This window comes from Bactrocera latifrons, unplaced genomic scaffold, assembly GCF_001853355.1.
Source record: "Bactrocera latifrons isolate USDA-ARS-PBARC rearing strain unplaced genomic scaffold, ASM185335v1 scaffold_65, whole genome shotgun sequence".
Taxonomy (NCBI): Eukaryota; Metazoa; Arthropoda; class Insecta; order Diptera; family Tephritidae; genus Bactrocera; species Bactrocera latifrons.
This window is the reverse complement of record NW_017537323.1, coordinates 855,207-871,999: the sequence shown is the minus strand read 5'-3', so window position 1 is coordinate 871,999 and position 16,793 is coordinate 855,207. Positions and strand designations below refer to the sequence as shown.

Genomic DNA, 16,793 nt, shown 5'->3' with positions numbered 1-16,793 from the left:
ATTAAAAACTTTAAGTAATTAACTTAACTTTAAAAATGGTTATTTAAGTTTTCGTAACTAAAAGCAATACAGTTGATAACAACACTTTGATTATTTATATTGCAGTACATGTGAAATACATGAAAATTGCAAAAATTTACTATTAAAGCCTACCAAGTTAAGGACCAACAATAATACAAAACCACACTTACTTTGATTTGCATATTCTAAAAATGCTACAAACGCCTCACTCTATACTGCTTATTTATGCTGTTCAAACAATTCACCCGTATTGACAAGAAATTGGTTCAAATGCTTGAAAGTATACAGCAATTGCTTCAATGCATGTTTTTTTCATTCAACTCGAACTTGAGTGATCTTATATATTCTGCTTTGCGTTTCAAACTTCCCTTGGTTAGTTCGTAGATTAATTAAAAAACTAAAGTTGCGCCAAAATGTATGCAACGATTTTAAAAATACTAAAAAATTATAAAACTAAAAAATCATAAAAAAAACTAAATTAAATTACTGCATTAGGTAGCATTTTGCAATTCTTCTTTTTCTTCAACTTTTGTATTTGGTTCCCAAAAGTATGCAATACTCTTAAAAGTATAGAAACAATTATTGTTTGCTAAATGTTTGCAACTTATACTGCTCCAAACCTTTTTTCGCAGATATATTTTATTTAAAAGCCGCATTTATTGCTGCAATTAATACACAGCTTAGCTAAATCGAGCCTAAAGGTATGCAGCGCGCTTAATATGTTATTCAAATCTGTTCAATTTCAATATGTCTGCAAATAATTTGCGTTAATTATTTTGTTTTAAATAAATTAAAAAAGAAAAATTATTTATGAAATTTTTATCATATATATTAAATAAACAAGAAAACAATTTTTTTTATTTTTTTTAATTTTTTAAAGAAAAAATTTTAAACAAAATTTAAGACGGAATTAATGAAAAAGTATGTACGTAATGTAAATTATTATATATTTAAAATAAATTGCGATAAACACTTAATTACCGCATTACACATTTACAGCGCCTAAAAGCGTACTTTAATAAATGTATAATTAGCTTAGAATAGCTATAGTCAAGGTTACACCGCTCTGTGAAATTACATATTTTAATATCAAACAACTTCTAGTTTTCAAGTATCTAATTTCTTGAACGCCTCAAAGCAGGCTTTGCTTAACACACCCACACTGCTCTCACTATGCTAATAAACTACAAAAAGCTTGAGTTTAAATTTCTGTCACTGCTGCCTTAAGAGCAAGTCGCTTGTGACTTTGCAAGCTCTGTTTTCAACACATCTGCTAACTGTATATAAGAAAAGGCAATAAATCTTACGCCATGATCGACAAGTTAAAGCGCCACGTATAAAATCAGCTGAGAAGAAAGGCTTGTGCACGTCAATGATGCTATATTTACTTGCCAAACAACGCAAAAAGGCGTCGCCTCCGCGTTCCGCCAGCACAATGCCAGGCATTAACGCCTTAAAATATGCAAATGCGCGTATGAAATATATCACAGCAACATAGCGGCGCATGCTGGGTGACAGCAGCCAACAGCCAACCGCACGACAACAACAAACAACCAACATGACAGCGCCAATAGCGCAGACAACAGCCAGCGACAGGGATAAGCAGCTAACGCCGCTATGAGTTATAGTGAAGCGCGGGGAGCAATATATGCAGAGAACTAAGCGAACCGTAATATTTGCATTCTTATGTGTATGTATATGTATATCTGCAGCAATTTTGCTATCTATTCCTGTGCAGCTAGATCCTGCAGCCGCTCAAATGAATGTCTTTATGGGCGGCTTTGCCTGTTCTTCCGCCTTGTAGCGCAGCTTACAGCTCACATACAAGCCGGATATTCAAAAATCACTTCCGCCTCAGTCTTGTAAGCGCACAACCACACATAGCCACACACTTATATATATATACATATGTACACCCACTTAGCCACTTGCAAGCGCTTGCAAAGACCAGCACATTAAGGAAGCACAGCCAAATTTGCCATAATATTTTGTGTTTTTCGTTTTCCTTGTTTTTGCTTTCGCCTTTTCGCACGACAGCACTGTCTGCTCTATGTTTTTTCGCTGGCGACAGCAGCAAGAAAACGCCTTCTTTACAATATAGACGAAATTGTGGTAATAAAATGAAATGCTGCACACCAAGCACTAATACCTTTTTAATACTCTGCTGAATGGTCGAAACACTTTTACAATACACAAATCGATGCTTTAATCATTCATTTAAATGAATTTCGTTTATTTCTTTGGAGCTTTATCACAAAATCCAATTATTTTTTCACTTGTGCACTGGGCTGAAGTAGCAGTGTATTCCATTAGAAAACTGCACGACGCGACCGAGCGTAAAACGTACGACGTTGTACCGTTACCGATTTTTCCCGTTAACACGTCCTTTTCACACGACAATCGCTGGTAAACTGTTCGACACAACGGCTCCGACTTTGCGGCCAGTTGGGCGACATAGCGGCGTGTGTGTTTGTAAGCGCTGCGGTGCGCTCGCACAGCTTCACCAAAAGCAGCAGCTGCAGCACGAAAGGCAAGTGCCAAGGCATACAAAAAACAGCTCGTTACACACGTGCACACACGAGCGATTGCATTCGTGCGCCGATAGGAATGCTCGTCTGGCTGCTGCGTTTGACAACTCTCTACGCGTGCAGCAAGGACTCTGTCGCGCCTCTAGCGCTAACAAGAGTCAGCTATGCTTTGCATAAATAATCGCACTCGCTCTCTTCGTCATATAACGGCTACGCATGGTGGCATACTGCACACATATACAGAGAGAGATATAGAGAGAGAACAGCGTAGCTGTGACTCGCTTGCAGTTTTGTCGCGTGTGCGCGACGCACAGTTGTTCAGCTCAGCTCCCTTGCTGCACACTGGATTGCTCTCTTACTCGGTTGTGACCATTAAGTAACCAACTACAACGCCCACAGCGAAAATTATTGTATAACAGTTAGCATTTCTCTCACTGAACATTTCTTCCTGCTATTGTTTCTCTCTTATCAATCTCGTCGTAAGCCGGCTGGCTTTTTGGTTTCATTGAGGAAATGCATATTATTTGTGGCGTAGTGTTTATGTCTCATGCAAAAAATAGCTTTGTTTTCGTTTTATTCCGAAATATTATGGCAGGCGAGAACAAGCGTGGAGACACGTGGTGAAATAGCATGTTCTCACCAGACAAAGCGAGAAACGTAAACGAAAATATGAGCAGATGAGTCGAATTGTCGATTGTATGGGAGAATAGCTCAAATTATCTGGCGGTGTAAATTAAGAGATCTAGATTTAAAGGTGTGATAAACCTAAATTAAAGTTTTATTGTAGTCAATGACGGCAGAGTGGATGCTGCTTTGATGTGTTATAAAATTCCATAACATTGACCAGGCTTCTTCTTTTATTTTGCTATAGCAAAACCTTCGTGTTAGATAGTCAACATATCGTAGTCGAAGAGAACTCGCAAAACCAACCCATGCTTTTCTTGGTGCAAATATGATCCAATATTCTCCAAAGGAAGTTAACGTAGTCATGAGCGATTATTATAGATTCTACGCTACCCATACGAAATACTATTTTTCATATCATTTTTGGTTTTCTCCAATTAGTTCACACCTTTAAGAAACAGAATGCGTTATGGCAGCTATTTCAAACTTTACAAGTTGCGGCAGAAAATTGGCCGGAATTTTAAATGAGACACAAAATGTTCAGTATTTATTTGGACCTTCAAAGTAATCTCCACTAAATGTAATATATGTATTTATGCCAACGATTTTTCCAGTCCTTAAAACACTTTTCATAAGATCTTTTTGGGATGGCTTCAGCTCTTCGATCGGCTTAAAACGGGTTCCCCGGAACAGCCATTTCAGTTTGGGGAACAAGAATAAATCACACGGAACCAAATCTTCTATACGATAGTTGATCGATGGGCTTAAATTTGGTCTCAATCGTGGCTCAATGTGTTGCTGAATTATCATCGTGTTAAATCTATAAATTATTTGTTTCACAACTCCTGCCATTTTCGTTGAATGCTTACATTAAAAAACACTTGTATAGCCTCTATATTGACCGTCTGTCTCTCCAAAACCAAAATCATGATGCACCAAACCACGAATAAGAAAAAAAATTTTTTTCACAAGAAAACTTTGTTCAGCGATGAGGCCTGAATTGGAGGGTACTGACGTGGACGACCTTTGGTTCCACAATGAACCGTCAGCCGATTCGGATCGCTGGAAGTACGAACATTAGTGTCTTTAAGAGAGGAGTGAGACAGATAGATAGTGCATCCGCCGTGGCTGAACTGGAAAGCAGGCTAGCTGCCACAAACCAGTTATAACGGATGCCTATCACTGATCCTGTACAGTTAAGGTGACCAAGAGAAAGCAAACCTGTTCAAGGTGGCCTAGTAAACTCTCAGTGCTCAGGCAATCAGTGCGCAGGATATAGGCAGTACCTAACAACCTATAACAAGGAAATTAGGCCCGCGAAGATAAATAGTTTCGGGAAATTCCGTGACAACGTCTCCTCGCCCCTGAGGGCAGACTACAAAAGGTTTTGTCTAGAGGCAAGCTTAGGAATCACTTGTTTAACATTGACATAGTTTCAAGCGAAAACTGCCGGGCTTGCGACATGGAATTAGAAACTTCAGAACTCCAAGGCACTCTTCTACCTGGACAGGAATCACATTACCACAGTTCCACCCAGCAAGCTCCTGAAATTATTTAGAGTGATGGACTTTTGTGACCATATGTGATACCGAAGAGGCTCTATTGTAACCATAGGTCGTAGTGCCTCAATTATGTTATTTCTAACTATCGATGGACTCGTAAAGGAAACAACTGTTTCAAACGGTTTGAGACATCAACAAAATTGATCAAGCATTGAAAGCAGAAGTACCAGTAAAAGGGAAATGCTAAGAGAGTATTTTCATTAAATAACAACAAAACCACATTTAACGATAAACTTAATGGATTGCCCTTGATAATAAAATGTTGCATTAAAATATTCAAAGTTTCTCACAATTATTGAACGCGAAAGAGCACAATGAGTAATGAACATTTTTTCAGCCGATTTCAGAATTCGACTTTTGCTTATCTCCGAGCGTAAGAAAACTCATTTGTCACACGCACTTGAAATTGACAGACGAGTACTTTGAGGCGTGAGTGGCATCAGCTGCCGCAACTTCCCCGACGAAAGCGCAAGTACTTCCTGCTACTTGAGTTGCATTAGACCGGCAGACAAGCAGAAACAAAAACACTGTAATGAATTTTAAAGCAAGTAAGGAAGAGCTTGTTTCGGGTGTTACCGAATATATGTACATATCAAGGAAAATTTAAAAGTTAAAGTCTTGCAGAATATTTGCATAAATTTCATTGTTTTTATAAAATTTACTCTAGCAGTTCAAAACCTGTTCATGAACGAATCTGCTGTAAGAAAGTTTTTTAATAATGGTTTTTCTCAAATAGTCGGCTGTCAACTATTTATCAGGGATTATGCTATGCAACATATTTTCAAATAAGCGAGTAGATTAGGTTAGGTTAGATTACTGATATCTCCTCGTCACAGCGGGTTCACTTTTAGGATGCTTTGTATAGTCCATTGTGAAGCCAAATGTGAAAACTCCTGTAATTTCATAAACATCTATAGGCAAAACGCACTTAATCTATCCCAAATCTACTTACGTGTTTTATTCCTATTTACGCTATTTCACTAGAATGTCTTAAAGTATGAGATCCGTGGTACATTTGTCTAAATTTGGAAAAGGCTGAATATTCAAGGCGGTATTGTTAAGTCAATTCCTTCCAAGCTGCTGATACCTACCGCAAAAATATGGATCTTATGGCATAAATCCTAATCGGATAGTGGCGAGGTGGGCCTTGCTGAGAGCGAATAGTTCACTGGCCCTCTTATGAAGGATCTAACCACTACACAGCCATTAAGTACCATTCTCAATTTGCAATTATTGAGACTAACGAACCCGTCTGAAAATATCATCAGGTGAACTAGAGACAAGGAGCCTAGAAAATTCTATACTAATTTTGCAAGGAGCACTTATACAAATTGATTAACCAAGTTTGGTTCAAAAGAGTGCGGTCTTACTCAAACTTGTGATCAATTTTTGAACCTCCATGTGGATAAATGAACTGCTTCTTACGTTATCCTTATAGCATTCATAGACGGCAGCGTTAGTGAACGGCAGCAGTTAGTGAAGATAACTCCGTTGCTAACTCCCATTTAATTCTCTAAATTTTAGAGATTTAGTTGCACTTTCGTTGGCAACATTATTAAAAATGGGCAATTTTAATCTATTGTGAACGAAAAACAAGAAACACTGACAGCTGTTTTTCGAATTTTCAAAAATAAAACAAGAAGTTTTATGTTATGTTGTCATGTTATGATGCAGTTTTAAAAAACATGTTGAAATATTTTTGTAAAAAAAATGGTTTGGTTAAAATTCGCAATGTTTATCTTCTATCCATTTTCATTGAAGGTGTTATAAAAATGGCAATCAGCTGTTTACGAGAGTTTCAAACTCTCATAGCTGTCGTCTGCCACCTAAAAATTTTAAACTGATTAAGTGCGCAGTTAATCCGGATTAACGCTGCCATCTGTCAAGGCTTTTACTCTGTTTTCGCTTTTCTATTTTCGTTTTGAGTAATATAGCTCTTATAGTTTTTAACATGGCTATATTAAATTCGACCAAATCGTCACGTCGCCTTGTCAAAATTGTTTATAGCATAGTTTTCTCTCTACTGGGATACACCGAACCAAATTTTTGTTGACTTCGTTGAATTCCTTTGTTTCTTCAGATGAAGTTTCTTCAAGAGATCCCAATTTTTACTCACAATCAACATCGCTAGGACTGACAGATGTATAACTATTCTATATATATTATTGCTCGGTTTTACAAACAACCGTTAACCGCACAATACTATTTTACACTGAGCAGCATGTTGTGAGAGCATAAATCTAGATTGACAAGCCACAAAGCCATTAAAAGAGAGCATAGAGTGATAAAAGTAAAAAAGAAGAGATTAAAAAGAAATGATAGACGAATTGCTAATAACAGACATTTAGGCAAGCGGCACATATAGTGACCGTGAAAAACGCACTTATACGAATAGGCTGGTACTCGAGGACTGCGAGTGCACCAATCCAAGTTGTGTGTGTGTGTGGCTGTGTGAAGGCAAATGCCGCATATGGCATGTTGAAACAATCAAAGCAAATGACTTGTGAGGCAATTGGGTGCATGAAAATAAATCACTCGAGCAAAATGCATGAAAGGAGACAGCGAAGCGTTTAAGAGAGAGAGAGTAAGAGAGAAAGATAGCTAGAAAGTATGGATAGCATAAGTAAACAGAAAAATTTCTTGTGGCTGGTCGTGCTATTAGCGTGTGGCATAACAACAGGCACCAGCCAACGAGCAAACATACACTTAAATACACACACATAAACACATGCACGCACACACGTGTTCGGCAGGCAGCTACGGCGAGCAGTGACATCGCACTAACGCAGCATAATTGCATTCAATGCACAACATTTGACATGACCATAAACATCATTAAAAATAAACCCAATTAACGCGTGCAAAAATTCCAAAAAGAAAACAACAACAAGAACAACAACAATTGCATGTACGCGTCAACAAATAGCGGTCGCCCGCCTAAGCACTTGAGCCTCTCAGCCGAACTCCACGCAGCGCAGCGGGTGTGCAAAATAGCAGGAAACCAACATGTGCATACATACATACATACACGTAGAAATATATACACACATTTGTATACACATATCCATACATGCATAAATGCTGGTGGCGAAATGACAGTCGATTGGCAAGGCAGGAATAGTTTTGATTGCTGCTTTGCTTTTTGCATTACTAACAACAACAACAACAAAATGCAACAAAAATGTTTGTAAATGTTACAAAAAGTAGCATATTCCTGTGCTGGTTGTTTGTGGCAATTCTGGTGGTTGCTACAATGACACAATACACAGAGGGGATGGGGAACAGCGGAAACGAAGCACCAAAATGCTATTATTTTTAACCACATATAAGTGTTTATATCAAGAATATGTATGTTTGTATGCATGAATCAATGATTAACTATTCAATAACAACTGCATTGAAGGCTATATGCTATAATAGTCCGGTCTGAACAATTTCTTCGAAGAGAGATAATGCGCTGCTTTCAAATGTTGGCCGCGGCTAAATCTCACATGTTCTATCCGCTTGAGTACAATTTTCGATGACGAGCATTTCGAGTGGTAACAAGCGAATGGGACCTGTGTGAACCGCTTCAAAGCCAGAATTGAAGTAATAGTGTGATATTACCTGATCTTAATGGCCAAACGACTGGCCCAAAACGTAAAATAATCTACTCAACGAAGTTGTTTCTCATTAAATTTTTGAATAAATAGGAACCTTTGTCTTTCTTCTTCTCCTTCTTCTTATTTGGCGTAGACAGCGCTTACGCGATTATAGTCGAGTTAACAACAGCCTTCCAGTCGTTTCTTCTTTTCGCTACATGGCGCCAATTGAATATTCCAAGCGTAGCCAGGTCCTTCTCCATCTGGCCCTTTCAACGGAGTGGAGGACTTCCTCTTTTTCTGCTTCCGCCGGCGGGTACAGCATCGAATACTTTCGGAGCTAGAGTGTTTTCGTCCATTCGAACAACATGACCTAGCCAGCGTAGCCGCTGTCTTTTAATTCGCTGTAATATGTCAATGTCGTCATATATCTCATACAGTTCATCATTCCATCGAATGCGATATTCGCCGTGGCCAACGCGCAAATGACCATAAATCTTTCGCAGAACTTTTCTTTCGCAAACTCGTAATGTCGACGCATCAGAAGATGACTGATATATAAGGTTAGGTTTTTGTTTCTCGGGAGAGGACTTTAATTCTCAATTGCCTGCTCTGTCTGAAGTAGCACCTGTTGGCAACAGTTATTCTGCATTATATTTCGAGTCTGATATTGTCATTGGTGTGGATACTGGTTCCAATATAGATAGAAATTGTCTATGACTTCAAAGTTATGACTGCCAGCAGTGACATGAGAGCCAAGTCACGACTATTTGTGTGTTGACGATGGGCACATTATATGTGATAGTGAGGAGGCGTATTCCACGGTAGTTTTCGCAGATTGTGGGGTTTCCCTTTTTGTGGATTGGGCAGAGCGCACTTAAATTTTAATCGACGCGCATGCTTTCGCCCAACTGTATTCCACAATGAAGCTGATGTACGCTCCTTATCAGTTTTTCGTTACCGTATTTGAATAGCTCGATCGCCAGTCCATCGGCTCGAGCCGCTTTGTGGTCCTTCAGACTATTGGAGCTTCTTCATGGTGGAGCAATGGAACGTCTCCTCCATCGTATCAATTTGGGAATCGAGCTCGCCTTCTCCTGGTGTTAAACTTTCACTGCCACTCAGTAGACTGGAAAAGTGTTCTCTTCGTAATTTTAGTATGCTCTGGGTATCATTTCACCTCTAAGGGTTCTCCAAGAGTATGCTCCGGTCTTGAAATCTTCTGTTAGGCGCCACATCTTTTTGCAGAATTTACTCCTGTCGGCCAGCTTGTCAAGCTTTTCATACTCACACATTTCAGCCTGTCTCTCTTTCTGTCTGCAAATGCGTCTCGCTTTGCTCTTCAACTCTTGATGTCCATCCCATCCCTCACGTGTTGTGGTCGATCGTAACATTGCGAGGTAGGCAGTCTGATTTCTCTCCGCTGTGACACGGCACTCCTCTTCGTACGAGCTGTTCCTTTGCATTTTACGAAACTCAATGGTTTTGGTTGCAGCTTTGCGAACGACATGGTTAAATCCACTCAGCTCGTTGTGCTAATCATTTGTGATTTCCGACGTATTCCAAAGTGAGCTACGTTTTTCAATAGCTTTTTTTTAACAACACCAGCAGCCATCTAGAGATCCAGCATTCAATACTCGTTAATATTCAACTCAATAGAATACGTCCAGCAAGCGGTGAAGAAATTATATTATCAGTACATGGCAACTTTTACGTCTAGATTTTAAATTAAAAGCATACAAATTGTAGCTAAAGCAAGAACTGAAGCCGACCTTCTATTTTAAACCTCGCCTTAAAAATCGCTAGGTCGGAAACCGGCTATTGACACATAGTCCATTAAGCAAAGTTGTTTAGAGCGAACCGTGGAACATTTCCCAGCTACACGCTTTTTTAGGAAGGAACGTGTGTTTACCTTCAACATATCACTGCGCTTAGCTGCGATATTGAATTACAGGCGATGACATTTTTAGGCGAAATTTTTACACACTTTCACCCTTAGCAACAACACACACGTTTTCGGCCCGATCTACCCTAGAAGCAATCAAAAAAAAATATTTCGAGGCGATTGATCCCCTTGTTGTGGAAAATCGAAGCCTTTTGCGCGGCGTAAGCGGCTGCGGCGTGCTGCTCTGTTGTGTATTGCAACAGCCGCTCATGCAGATACGCACCAGCCACCACCACCCAACGCAAGATTGCGCGAGGCGTCCGCAATATTCGATGGTGCTGAGTCAAGCAGCAGCAGAGTTGAGTCATCATGCCAGCGATGCATTACTTTTTGCTTGTTGTTGTACACACTACAATACACTCTACACACTGATATATGGGTGCATTGTGGCATGCAACATGAGCGCTGGCAGTGACTGCGCTTGTTTCGCCAACGAGGATGCATGCAGCGTGTGCCAACGCATTGAGGGTGCGTCTCCTCTGGTTTCTATAAGAAAATACCTCATATGTTGTTGTTGTAGCTGCTGTTGCACGTGTTTTGTTCATTAAATGCTCGTTGCTATTTATTTGGTAATTTATTTCTGTTTGTTTGTTTTTGTTTTTATTTTTGTTTCACAACTTTTCAACGCCAAAGCGCAAAGTGGCAAATTCCAAGCGAGTGCATAGCAAGTGTGAATGTGTGTGTGTGTACCTGTATGGTTGCTGCATGTTGCAAGTGCCAAGCGACTTAATGCAATTTTATAGTGAGGTGTGCCTTGCGCTCACTTATTTGGGGCTAACAACGGACTGTTCTTGAAACATACACCGCCACACACACACATTTACACGTTTCACAGCTTTAATCCTTTGTTTGCTTCAAAATCGGCGTAATCCAGCGCACACTTGGCATCGACGACCAGTTCTCTGATTTGTCATGCAAGTTCCGTAATTTTTATGTTGTGATGTGCGCGTGTCTTCTTTATGCTAATGACTTAACTTAATTATATTTAAATGAATTGGCGTACTTCGGTTCCCATAAAAATCAAATTGAAGCGTGTAATAAGCTCTAAAATAAATCAAAACAGCATAATAAGATATAATGGCATAACAACAACACTGCAGGAAAGTTTAACCTTGGTGGAAGAGCTCCGAAAACGTTCAATGAGTTTTCTAGACACGTTGCTTTAAGAGCCCGTGAGGAAATTTTCTTCAAAATGCTTGGACCGATCCAATTGAAATTTCCACTCGACATTCTTACATATATGACGATGGAGCGGACGTTCCATTGTTCGACCATGTAGAAGTCCAAATAATAATTACTCAATTCCTAAAGAACAACAAAGCGGCTGGGGCCGATAGATTACCGGCCAAGCTGTTCAAACAAGACGGCGAAGGACTGATACGAGCATAGAGCTTCTTTGTGAAATATGGTCGGACGAAAGCATGCACAAGGATTGGAGTTTAAGTGTGGTCCGTCCAATCCACAAAAAGGGCGACATACAATCTGCGCCATTTAAAATGAACACCTGATCGGATGTTCGCCATGCACCAAATTTTGGAAAAGACCCGTGAAAGGAGAATCGACACTCAACACCTCTTCGTCGATTCCAAAGCTGATTTTGACAGCACAAAAAGGAACTGCCTTTATGCCGCGATGTCTGAATTTGGTATCCCCGCAAAACTAATACAGCTGTGTAAACTGACGTTGAGTAAAAACCAGCAAGTCAGGATCGGGAAGGACCTCTCCGAGTCGTTCGATACCAAAGGAGGTTTCAGACAAGGCTTCTCTCTATCGTGCGACTTGTGCAATCTGCTGCTGGAGAAAATAATTCGAGCTGGAGAACTTAATCCAGCCGGTACAAGGTATTGATTTCATCGGCCTCAACACCAGCGCCTTTAGTGCTGCTTTCTGCAGACTGGATAAGAAAGCGAAATAAATGGGTCTGGTAATGGACGAGAGCAAGGCGAAATATCTCCAGCCATCAGGCAAACAGTTTTGGCACTCGAGAATGCCTCCACGTCACTATTGACAGACATAACTTCGAAATTTTAGAAAATTTCGTCTATCTTGGAGCCAGCATTAACACCACGAACAGCGAGTAGGCAATTAAGAAGTAAAGCTCTTCCAAACTCTATAAGTCACCATAATTCCCGTCCTGCTCTATGGTTCAGAGGTCTGGATGATGACAACATCAGATGAGCCGGCCTTAGAAGGGTTCAAGATGAAGAATTTACAGAAGATTTATGGTCTTTTGCACATTGCACCGTTAAACGAACATTGATCTAGTTCAGCGAATTATGGAACGGCAGCGCCGCTGGCTAGGTCATGTCGTCAGCATTGATGAAAGCGTTTCAGCTCTGAAAGTATTCGACACGTTACCCGTCGGAGGTAGCAAAGAAAGAGGAAGGCCCCTCCACTTCGTTGGAAAGGCCAGAGGGAGAAAGACTTGGTCTACTTCTAATCTGCAATTGCCGTCAAACAGCAAAAGAAAAAAAGGCCAGAGGGAGAAGGACTTGGTCTACTTCTAATCTGCAATTGCCGTCAAACAGCAAAAGAAAAAAACACTGGCACGTTGTTGAAAAGTCGACAATAACCGTGAAGGCGATGTCTATTTCAATAGAGAAGAAGAGCTTTAATTAGTAATATTTTTATGGCCTCTTATGTGTTCTGGTGTTCTGATCTCTTCAAAGCACCGGATTCTACGTCCATTTTACGACATCGTTTCTACTTGTCGTTTTGAAAAGTTTTCCTCTGGCTTCAGAAACCATAGGTTGTTAGAAATACTCAACGAAACCATACCTTTCCTCAAGGAAATGTCCATACTGATTCAATTATACTTTCAGCAAGCCTTAGGCCTCTCGCTAAAAATTCGTAGCAACCCGGGTAGGATACCAATATTGTTCCGGGTAGACGCACAGTACGAGGTGTGTTCTTCAAAAAAAAAAAAAAAAAAATCACTCATTTGTCAACAGTGCCATTTTAATGCTAGCCCTTTAGTTTTACTATGCCAGCAAGTAAGAATTTACTTGCTCAAGAAAGCGACATTATTATTTCAGTTTCCTAAATGTAAGCCCACATTTAAATCACCATCATACACCTAAGCTCGTATACTTATATATCAAGTCATACAATAAAAAACTCAAATCCCTCAGCAATCTAACAGTAATGAAATTAAAAAGGATTTCTTTTTTTAAATAGTCTAATAAACCACAAAAAAAATTTAATTTTCTAACAGAGAAAAAAAAGTTCAGTGATTTACGAGCTACTCTTAATAGCATTGTATGTAATCCACCGTGAAACCATATTGCAACACAAAAGAGACAATAGAAGACATATGTAAATAAGCGAAAAGAATAATGCAAAGTCGCCTGTGCTCATGTCATCAAAGGCGAAAGCGAAGGCAAATAAAAAGGGTTAAATGATAAAAGACAAAATCGAAACCCATGTCGAAAATCAAGAACACAGCAAAACCAAAGTATTCACAACAAACGCAAGAATCGGCGCAAATAAAATAACGAATTAAATGAAGCAGTCGGTGTTGCAAGGCAGCTTTAACTGCTTGCTGTATTCATTGTACGTATTTCTGTAAAAGAAGAGCTGAGAAAAAAGAAAGAAATGCGAAAGAAAAGGCCTGAGAAGCCAATAATCTGGAAAGACCACCCGGGGTTGGCGTTTCGGTGAATATTTGATTTATATTTTCGCGCCTACCGACAAAAGCTCAAGATTTAGGGGACAAAGCGATTGCGGCAAGGTGGGCGCGAGAAGAGAGTAAGAAGCGAAAATGTCTAAAATGGGAAGTGTAAAGAACGGTTAGCTAAAGTGTGAATATACATTTGTGAGGCGGTTTTTTAGGAGAGTGTTTAAGTAACTAACAAATTCAATTATTGGAAAGTGAGTAACTAAGCTGCTTAGTGAATAATCTTATGATTGAAGTTGTAATTCAAATATGAAGATTTGTCGGTAGTATTTTAGATGCAAAGTAAAATTCTTAGTTTAATGTGTGGCAAGGAGTTTTTATAAGAATCTGAGAATTCTAGGTAACATTTTCTTACCACTTTTTTCTGTAGGTTTCCTTCTCTCTTATTTGCGTTGACGCCGCTAACGCGGTTATGTCAAAAACAATGCTTGACACAATGTCAAGTGTGTCAATTATCTCACGGGTCTTTTCTAAGATTTTACGCATGGTGAATATCTAGTCGGTTGTTGATTTAACAGGTCTAAAGCCACACTGATAAGGTCCAAGTTGGGCTTTAATCTTTCACACAATAGGCCCGAGATAACCTTATAAACAGTATTGAAGAAGCTTATCCCACGGTAGTTGGTTGGCAGATTATGGGGTTTCTTTTTTTGTGGATTGGACAGAACACATTTAATTCCTGTCGTCAGACAATCATGATGCATGCTTCTTATCAGTTCATCGCCGCTATATTTGAATAGCTCGGTCGGCAAACCATCCGCCTCCGCTGCTTTGTTGTACTTCAGACAGAATTTTCCAGCTTTAGCCCTGTCGGTCAGCTTGTCAAGCTCTCTTTTTTTGGCCTTTTTTGTCTACAAATGTTTCTCTCTTCCTTCTTCAACTTTTGGTATTCATCCATCCATCCCGTTGTGGTCTATTGTAATGTTACTTTTTCTTACCAACTGTTCTTTTGCATTTTCCAAAAACCAATGGTTTTTGTTGCTGCTGTATGGTAGGAGCTTGAAATGCCGTCCCACAGTTCCCTTATACCGAGTTGTTGACGAGTGCTCTCAGAGAGCAGGAGTGCAAGTCGAGTAGAAAATCGTTCGGCTGTCTGTTGTGATTGCAGCCTCTCGACGTCGAACCTTCCTTGTGTATGGTGCCGTGCGTTTTTTCCTGCACAGTGCGAATCTTGGCTGCAACAAGATAGTGGTCCGAGTCGATGTTAGGACCCCGGGGCGCACGCACATCTAAAATACTGGAGACGTGTCTTCTGTCTCTCACAACAGGATCGATCTGGTTGGTGGTTTTTCGTTCCGGAGACAGTCAGGTAGCTTGATATATCTTCTTATGCTGGAATTTAGTACTAAAGATAATTATATTTTGGGCCACGTCGAAGTCGAGCAACTTGAATCCATTTGTTTTGTTTGTTGTTTTATGTTTTATCATGTGGGCTGACTTTACCGACCGTTGTGCCAAAGATACCTTCCCAGTGATATATAAATGTAGAATTTCTACCACAAATGGAAAACGCTTTAATTTCACGCAAATTTATCACGAAACTATCAAGTCAAGCGCTTTTATATTCAATAAAAATACATTGATATCTTTACCATACGCGAAAAGAATTCTCTCAAACAGTTACACTCTCACGCTCAACGAAATATATCAAATTATATACATACAATATATACATGAAACCCTTTTCAATGTGGTGTCAAAGGAAGACAGGACTTTGCAACAATAAAAAGTCAGATGTCAGCAGTTATCGCGGCGGTAAATGCCTGCCACGCCCAATAAAGATACGCCTACCTTTTTAGCATCCTGCCTTGCCGTATTTATAGTATTCTCCGGTCCACCTTCTTTCAGCATTCATACACTCCTGGCAACCGCTTTGACAATTCTTTCCATGTTTTTTTTTTTTGTTTTATATTTTGACACTTTGAACCGCCACGCGCTGGTACTGAGAGTTCAACTAGTATGCCTGCCTGCCCGTCGACCTTACTGCGTAAGGATATGTTTTTTGTATGCTTTGTCCTTTTTCACAGGCATTGACATATGTGGTGTTTTGTTGTTTCTAGTTGTTTTTGTTGCTTCCGTCCTTCCACTTTTTAATACCCTTACTCGTCAGCTGCTGTGCTTCGTATTATTTTCTTGCTTGCAACTATTGGCTTTTGTTCTTCAAAATGTATATTTAGTTTTTGTTTGTGTTGTATTGTTTCGTGCTTATCTGTATTTCAAAATATTCTCATATAGTTAGCTGATAATACAGATTTGGAAAATATTTAATTGAAAAAAATTTCCCAAGTAAGGAAAGGCTCAGGGTTGGGTGTAAACGTACATTCTATACTCTCGCAAATTTTCTAATTATTCTCTTAATTACATATTATATTAAACAAAAAAAAAAAAATTAAAAATACTATTCATTTAATTTCATTAAAATCTTGCACTTATTGACCAAAAAAAAGACCGTTTATAGTCAGATGGAAAGCCGGAAATTACTATATACGGTTTACGGGGCTAAGGAATGGTCTAGACTGATTGAGAAAAATCTACTCGGGAACAGGTTTCCAAGCTCTTTTATGATGAAAACATACACTGACCGACATATTCTGCTTGAAGTCTGCTAGAATAACGAAAATCATATGTCGTACTCGTATATGGAAACTGAGGTAACTCGTGGACCGTTATATACGCTGTACGTTTTTCATTTTGCTAAGATAACCTAAATACTGACCGATATATGTATGCTAAATAGTGCCAATTGGAAAACTATAATTTAGTGCATTGGATATATAAAGACTGATCCATTTCGAGGTTCTCTACTTTTTTCAAAGAAAAAACTCAGAAACTTTAAATTTAATGGGGAATTCTTAT

At 39.3% G+C, this 16,793-nt stretch overlaps 1 protein-coding gene across 1 annotated transcript in view; it reads right to left on the bottom strand.

Moving 5' to 3' along the window:
• LOC108975465 overlaps positions 1-2,411 on the bottom strand; it is a 270,318-nt gene extending 267,907 nt beyond the window's left edge. The window contains exon 1 of the mRNA XM_018943963.1: positions 2,171-2,411. The gene's annotated coding sequence lies outside the window, so the exon portion shown is untranslated. The remainder of the gene's footprint in view (positions 1-2,170) is intronic.
• Between the last annotated feature and the right edge of the window lie 14,382 nt (positions 2,412-16,793).